Genomic DNA, 8751 nt, shown 5'->3' with positions numbered 1-8751 from the left:
CTTAAAACGGATCCTTTTTGTCCTTTGGGAGCAGAACTAAGAAAGGCAGGCTAATGGGAAGATGTTTAAAAAAATGGTTTCATACCTTGTAGAAGAGGGACTTGGTTGGGATAGAAGTCTGAAATGAGCAGAAAAGTCGCTTTAGCTGTTTAGTGAAAATATTGTTGTGTGATTGGCTTCCTAAACACATATTACAAGAGAAGGTAGGTAGTGATACAGGAAGGTGGCTGTTGTACTTATGAAAGTGGTAATAGTTTCTTTAAGCAGAGTGTGGAAAGGAGAGAATGATGAGATCTTTGAATTGTGGTTGAATGCCTGAGTTTAACAGAGACAGGGTGCGCACAAGTGTGCCCAATGACTGACTTTGGGTAGTTGGAACGATATCTGTAATATTACAGTCCTTTTTCTCCACTATTATCCTTGTATTAACATGTCAGATAAACTTAATAAATATAACTGTGAGAAAGATCTATGGTAGATGTTGTAGACGGATGTGGAAACCATCAGGACAGTACTTAATTTTAAGGAATTTGCAGTTATTATTAATAATAGCATGGAGTAAAATAAGGCAAGTATCATAAAAGATGCCAGTGTCATTAAGAGTTCAAAGGCACGAGATTATTTAAGCAATTGGGGGGAACCAGGAAAACCTTCCTTTGTTCATTTGCTCATTCATACACTCATGATTCATCAGTCATTTTGTTGATCACCTATATGGGAGGTATTGTACCAACTGCTGAGAAAAGAACTCCACCCTCTTCTTACAGAGTTTACAGTTTGTTAGATTTCAAGGAGAAAATGGAAATGGACCTTAAGTATAAGCAGTATTCTGACAGGTGTGGACTGAGAACAGAATCCAAACGGAAGGAAACTGAGCAGAATACTCAGATAAGGGAGGTTGGGAGCTGGGGAAGGTATTCAGACTAAACAAGAATATAGGGTGATGTAGCTGGAAAAACTTTTAATGGACTTTTTTATAGATTAAGTTTGATCCCTTCCTTTCACAAATGAAGAAAGTATAGATAGCATAATGAAGTCAAATTGTTGAGGACCATATAGCTGGAATGTGGAGGCTCTGTAACTCACATGTAGGTCTTCTGACTCTGTATCAGCCATACTGTGTGACATGTCTGGGTTTATCCATTCTTACCACAAATATGTATTGAGAGCTTACTGTATGCCAGTCACTCCTCTAGGCACTGAGGATACAACGGTGAATGAAAGAGTAAACATAGGAAGGTATATTCTGGTAGAATTAGGCAATCAGTAAACATGAACAGATAACTATGTCAGGTGGTGACAAGAACTAGAAGGAAAAAGCAAGATACGGATATCTTCTTTTATACAGACAGGGTGATCAAGGAGAGCCTATTTAATAAGGTGCCTATATTTGAGAGGGTCTTGAATTGTGATCTGTAGTTAATAGTTAAAATGGATGGATCATGGAGAATCTGAGATGATTTGTTTAGAAGAGCATTCACATGCTCATAGATAGGATTAGGAAGATGAATCTGTGTAGTGTAATAATGGGCAGTTAGGACCAGAAATAAGGCGGTAGAGTAGAAAGGTAAAAGCAGACTGGGAGAGAGGTGATAATTTTAATGGGAAGATCAGATGGTGTTGAGAGGCTTCTCTGTTAATGTGTTTTATATTTTGTAAATTATCATGGTAGGGAAGACTTATCTTTAGGTTGTGAAATCCGTGGTAGACAACTTGAGATGAGTTTAGTTCCTTGAAGAAGGGAGAAAAGAATAAGAAGGAACACTGTTTGAATAACTTATATTTTACCGCTAAAGTTGAATAAGCAAAACTGAACAGGCACCAGTGTTTTCTCAGTCTTGCACGTCTGTTCTAAGTAAATAAAGCAAATCTTAGGGCTAACAGTTGTCTGGGACTTAGAGGGGATAGGGTAATAAAGACTTGGACCAGCCCAAATTTCCCTCTCTTTTCTTCTTCTTCGGATAATCATTCCATTTAAAGTCTGCTGTGAGGCGGTTAGAGACTGTCTTCAGGGAAACATCATGTTCACTTTCTTTTCTTTGCTGGAAACCAAACCTTTTGGTTTTTAGACAACTTGGGGAGGATGTTAGATACTGCTGAACAAGTGTGGTTGGGGGTATGACAGTTATTCTTTGTGACCCTTGACTTTAGGGAGAATTTTGTTGCCTACCTTTCTCAGTGGTATAAGACCATGACTGGGCAATTTTTAAACTGCATAGCTATAGATCTTTCCTCATGGAGATGAAAATTAGCTTTGTATCAGCTAGATTCATTTGTTGGAGTAAATGAGCTGGGGTGTCTGGCATTGAAATGGTGCATTGTTGGTGGCAAACCAGGGAGTAAGATGGCAGTTTCAGAAGAGTGAGATAGGAGGATATGAGGTTAAGAAGCATCAGTAAGACGAAGATAGAGAGTTCAAAATCAAGGGGACTGAATTAGTCTTGAGTTGCAGAAATAGAGCAGAGATGATAGGAAAGAAAACCTAACTTCTGTTTGGGAAAGAAGGTGATGTTGTGAGGAAATTTTTTTTGTTGTTGGAAGAGAAATTTTTTTTTTTAAAGCAGTGTCATTTTTTTTTTTTTTAAATAGCAGATTGACAAGATTCCTAAGTGAATAAATTAAGAGTACTTTTCTGCATTTTATAAAAATAAGAACCGGTCTTAAAATAAGGTTCTACAAAGAATATGATTGGAAATTTATTTCTCGAAGAAAAATTCAGTCTTTTCTCTTGATTTATGGCAAAATAGAAAGATCTTAAAGACTTTGACACCTCTGTTGAGTGAAAGAAAATGGAATTTTGAATATTGTCCATCTAATAAGGGTGGAAGAAGGGTAAAGATAATCCATGGATGAGATAGTAGGTGATGTAGATCATGCTTTAAAAGAATAGTATTTTAAAGGATAGAAATACGGAAATTAACATATCAAAATTGGAAATGCAGAGATAGGGAAAGTATTGAAGTACCAGACAGGGAAGACATCATCAAAGTTGTTTGGGAAGTCAAGAAAGTAGAATAATCATAGCCAGAGGGAATACCAGCCAAACAGGTCAAATCCTATTATAAAAGGTGGCATAGGTGATACTGAACAACATCTGCTTCTGTCACTGTACTCCCTCCGCCTCTTCCTTTCCTTCCTTCTCTTCCTTGCCTATTTTTGTCTTTTTTTTTTTTTTTTTTTTTCTTTCTATGCTGTAGGTTTGCCAGGGAGATCCACTTAAAGTTGATCCCTGGTATTAGACCACTTTACAAGAAACATCTACAAATTGTCTACTTTGTTAGAATTTTTTTTTTTTTTGCATGGTCCTTCTATTAGCAAAGAGGCTGCATTCCCCTGGCACACTTTGCCAGAAACTTTGTTGCCAGAGGTAGAAATAATGTAACAGACACAAGGTGGTTTTCTGAGATAACAGAAAAAGTGTTGTCATTTAAGTACTCATTAAAATTCAGGGGCACCTGCGTGGCTCAGTTGATTGACCTTCGACTCCTGATTTCAGCTCAGGTCATGATCTCATGTTTTGGGAGTTCAAGCCCCACATTGGGCTCTGGGCTGACAGTGTGGAGCCTGCTTGGGATTTTCTCTCCGCCTCTCTCTCAAAATGAATAAATAAAATAAGTTAAAAAATTTTAAGTACTAATTAAAATAATCCAATATGTTAAGATAAAATGTATCACGGTAAATCTTGGGACATAGGGAAATAAAAAAGGTGGAGATACAGGAGCAAGCAGAGCCTTATCCTAGCCTGGGGAGAAGAGCAGGGAAGTTAGTGGGAGCAATTTGGGAGGAATATGTGTACAAAGTAGGTTCTGGAAGATTCTGGTAATTCTGGGCTGGGTATTCACTGTCTCTGGAAGCTTCAAGAAATCCTATAGCACATGCTGATCCTAATTCACATGGTCAACAAGTCTTCCCCTGCCCCAGACCCATTCATGTTTTCCCTGCATGTGATTTAAAATAAAATAGCTCTGGTCCCAGAAAATCAGCCAAATTTACCAGCCAAAAACATGGCTGATTTACCAAACATGGTAAAATTGTTGGAAAAAAATTGCTCTCTCTTGAGGCTTATAACTGTCTTTTTTATTACAATGGTGTTAATGGCATTTTACCTGCTTGAATGTTGAGTGGCTAAATTGTTTTGACAGTTAATTTCTGCTTCCCTTGCGGTTTCAGTTGGATTCAAAATGTATACTTCCTGTCCTAGACTATGTTTCATTGCTTTCTAACAGCTGCTATGTTCTACCTTCATGGAAGACGAAGCAATTGCTGAGTTTTTATTTTGTTTGTCTTTTAAGATGCTGTTCACTAGTGTAGCAAGTTTCTCTTGAGGCAGTTTTGGGGTGGAGGGTGGTTCAGACTTTAAAAGGGCTAGTTTGTTTTACAGTGGAGAAATATTGTTTACAGCCTCCAACTACGTGTCTAACCCTGGCTAGCATGGATTAGAGATGAGTGATGTGAATGAGCACCTGAAAATTCAGGTGGGTTTGTTTTCCTGATTGATCTTGTTCAGAGAATAGATTATTAAGCATATGTGTTTTGGATAGTTGATTAGTCATATATCTGTATGTGGGTATTTTGGCAGATGGTCATACGTTGTCATTTAAGTTTTGTAATCAAGCTGCATTTTAGTTGTTGAATTGTTGTGGATAGATTTATCGATGGCCTAGGAGATTGTAACTAAGGGGGGCTAATCAGCAGTTACAGGGATATGCAGGGATGGAGCTTTGGCAAACATGTCCCATGGTAAGTGAGAACTTGTAACCAACTCCTCTCTTGTTAACATGTAAGTGGAGCTCCTTAGGAGGGTTGTTTTCACTGTCCCTTAGACCCATTTTGTAGTCAGTGGGAAGAGTAGATGTTTAAGAAATTGTTAAAGAAAATTTTAGGAGTCTCAAGTAGACTAGACTACTAGTAGACTAGTAACAATTTTTAGTTTTCTTCTTTGCTTCATTTGGAACAGGTTTCCTAACCATGGCACTTCACAGACATTTTGGGTCAGACAATTCTTTGTTGTGGGGATTAGTCCTCTGCATCATAGGATGTTTCATAGCATACTTGGCCTTTGCCCACTGGATCCCAGTATCATTCGCCCCCATTTGTGACAACCGGAAATGTTCCCACACGTTGTCAGATGTTCCCTCTGAGTGCATATTCTCTCCCAGCTGAGAACCACTGATTTAGAAAATACACATAGGAGGGATATATCAAATATGCACAGCATCAATTCATTTTCTTGTTTTCTCCTTCTTCAAGCCATAGATTACTTCTTAGGCTTCCCTGAACTTTTTTCTTTTAGGTGTAATAGGCCAGTTACCATGTTTAAACCATACTTTTAAAAACTTGTACATATTGGGTGCCTGGGTGGCTCAGTTGGTTAAGCATCCGACTTTGCTCACGTCTTGCTCTCATGGTTTGTGGGTTCTGGCCCTGCATTGGGCTCATGCTGACAGTGCAGAGCCTGCTTGGTTTCTCTCTGCCCTTCTCCTCCCTCCCTCTCTCTGCCCCTCTCCGACTCATTCTTTCTCTCTCTCAAAATAAAAACACTTGTACTTACTTTAAATGTATTTTTAAAGTCTTTTATTTTATTGGCAGAGCACAATTATAGGAGCTTTGCCTGTGGGAACTCAAAGATACTGGAAAAAGGCATTTAAGTAACTATAATAGCAGATAAACTGCAAAGTGCTAGGATGGAGAAAGAGGTACTGTGCAATTAAGTATAGGGGAGAACTTTATTCCAGCAGAGGTGGAGGTGGGGTCAGGAAGCTATCTTGGAGATGAGATTTGATCTAGGTTTTGAAAGATGGATGAGACTTTTAAAAGTTGATATTAGGAAAATTGACATTTCAGGCAGGAGGAACATCTCATAGTTTCTTTACTCCAAATAATTTTTAATAGTTTATTTATTTATTTATTTTGAGAGAGAGAGGGTGAGCATGAGTAAAGGAGGGGCAGAGAGAGATGGATAGAAAATCTCAAGCAGGCTCTGCAGGGTCAATGCAGAGCCTGGCATGAGGCTTGATCTCATGAATCATGAGATCGTGACCTGAGCCAAAGTCAGATGCTTAACCGACTGAGCCACCCAGGCTCCCTTTCTTTCTCACTTAATACTGACAATTTTGTTGCCGTTTTTCTCTGTCTCTCTGTGTCCCTCTCGTACACATCCATCCATCCCTCCCACAAGTAAACATCCAGTTTTTGGCCAAGGTAGATACCCCAGGTCCTGGGAGATAAAAAGAGAATCTGTTGTCAAGTAATTTTACCAGGCCCACAACTATCACATAGTTCATAGATGCTATGATATATACACAGGGGCCCTATGGAAAGTTCTTGGAAGTCTGTTATTAGCACTGGGATTCTATGATTCTGAATATCTTGCCTTTTATTTTATTTTGTTTTCCTGGTCAGCCTTGCCCAATCAGTGGCAAAAAGAAATGGCATAGCCCTATTCCTCTTTTTTTCTCTTCTTTCAACATTTCTTTTCTGCAGATACCACATCCACTCCTGTTACCACATCATCATTATTTAAAATCTGTTTAGTATAAATAATTGTGTTAGATCCTAGGGAGGCACACTGGTATAAGATATCATGTCTACCATTCAGAGAGTTTATAAGCTATTTAATGAAATAAGCATAAGCATAAAATAATACAATAATACAATAATAACAAAGTACAGTTGAGTATAGTAGTTTGGAGCATGGTCTGTGGGGCAGAACTGTTTGGATTCAGATCAACAGCTCTACCACTTACAGACTGCATTACCTTGGACAAGATCCTTAAGCTTTCTGTGCCTCGGGTTCCAGATCTGAAAAATGGTGATAGTAATAGTATTTATCTCATAAAGTTATAAAGATCAAGTGAGTTAACTGGCAAAGTACTTGGTATGGTTCAGGCGCATAGGAAACACTATGTAAGCTTTAGCTGTGGATAACAATGCCTGAAAACTTAATCTGATAATTTTGCATCTCTGCCTTCTGGACATTCCTCATTTTAGAAGTCTTTCTGTCATAGCGAACTCCACTCTCTTAAAGGTAAACTCGTAACCCTTACCCTTCTCTTCTCACCATGTTCTGCGTGTTTCCTCATTTTCGGCATTAGTGCTGCCACTTTGCATCCTCCCATCAGGTTTAAAATCTTGCAGTCATGTTTCAGTTCTCCAGTGTTCCACACATAAACTGCTCTGGGAAATGTTGTCTTCCTGCTGTCTCTTCTTTTTATGTCTGGCACTGTCGACTTTATGCACGTACTGTTGAAATAGTCTTCCAACTGATACCTTGCCTGCAATTCTCACAGGTAGCGAAAAGAAAGCACTGACTGGGTTTTTAAACATTGTCCACTCACATCTCTGAGTCTTGATTTCTTTCTCATTAAAATGGAATACTGATCTCATAAAATTGCTGTCAGTGTTAAAATAATGAAAGTTTATACATGTTTGGCAGATTCTGGTTCTCTTTCACATTCCTCGCCTGTCCCCCCTAATCTATTGCACTGCTTTTATATTAGTATTCCTGCAAAGCATTTGTATGTTGCTTTTCCTTACTTAAGCTCCTTAGTCTGGCATTCTGGGTCTTCCATAAAATGGCCCTCATCTACCTCTGCCAAATGATATCTTGTTATGTTTTCCTAAGAACCAACTATGCTAGCCAGAGTAATCTACTCATTGGCTTCTAAAGATGGTTTATCTATTCCTGCTTTAATCTCTTTTCCTAGGCCATTTTCCCGGTAGAAAGTACCGTCCTGTACTATCTTAATTTAAGCTTCATCTTCTCTGAAGACTTCTGTGTTCTGGTGATTTCTGCATTCTTGAACTTTGTAGTATTTCCTGTCTCTTAGTCATTTGGTATGTATAATTTCTTAAATTTCTAATTATCTCTTTTTTAATAGAAATGAATTATCTTTGCAGCTAGACTATGACAGAGACCATGTCTCAGCATTAAAAAAAATTTTTTTTTTCAATATTTATTTTTGAGAGAAAGAGAGTGTGAATGGGAAAGAGGCAGAAAGAGAGAGGAAGACACAGAATCTGAAGCAGGCTTCAGGCTCTGAGTTGTCAGCACAGAGCCTGACATGGGGCTCAAACCCACGACATGTGAGATCATGACCTGAGCTGAAGTCGGATGCTTAACTGACTGACCCACCCAGGAGCCCCATGTCTCAACATTTTTAAGTACACAGTGTACCATAATGGGTGTTCAATAAGGTTTTCATGCTTTCTTGTTTTTGCCAAACATTTATGGAATACTTACAAATGCCAGTGCTAGGCTCTGAGAATGAAGAACGAATGAACTGGTTTTTGTTCCTTAGGATAATTGTTTCCTGGAGGAGATGGGTGTTACACAGATACTTCAATATAGTGTGGTAAATTCTATGTTAGATGTTTTCAAGGGTGCTAGAGTACACTGAGGAACTTTTATTGCCTGGGGAGTTAAGAGAAAGCTTCCAGAGTTGAATCTCTGAGCTCAGTCTTAAAGGATGAGTAGGATTAATGAGGTGAAGAGAGAAGGGAAGGATATAGCGGGCAGAGGAACAAAATGAGTAAATAAATGCCTGGGAGCAGTATGTTTGAGGAACTCTAAAAAGTTTGGTATTAGGAATGTTTGAGAGTTTGGTTGATGTACACATCGTGATCAGATTAGACTGCCACTCAGGGTATGGTGTAGAAGTTAAAGAGATTTTTATTAACCCTGTCTCATTCAGCTTTTTTGTTTGGGAGTCTAAGGTTCTTTTTTCAACAAATTTGGTCATTAATCTTATG

At 38.5% G+C, this 8751-nt stretch overlaps 1 protein-coding gene across 11 annotated transcripts in view; it reads left to right on the top strand.

Annotated features, from left to right (window-relative positions):
• Positions 1–8751, top strand: part of SMG7 (SMG7 nonsense mediated mRNA decay factor) — an 89852-nt gene that overhangs the window by 1215 nt on the left and 79886 nt on the right. The gene's annotated exons all lie outside the window — the stretch shown is intronic.

The sequence above is a fragment of the Panthera tigris genome, chromosome F3 (genome assembly GCF_018350195.1).
Source record: "Panthera tigris isolate Pti1 chromosome F3, P.tigris_Pti1_mat1.1, whole genome shotgun sequence".
Lineage (NCBI taxonomy): Eukaryota > Metazoa > Chordata > Mammalia > Carnivora > Felidae > Panthera > Panthera tigris.
The sequence above is the reverse complement of the archived record's forward strand: the minus strand, read 5'-3'. Positions and strand labels throughout refer to the sequence as shown.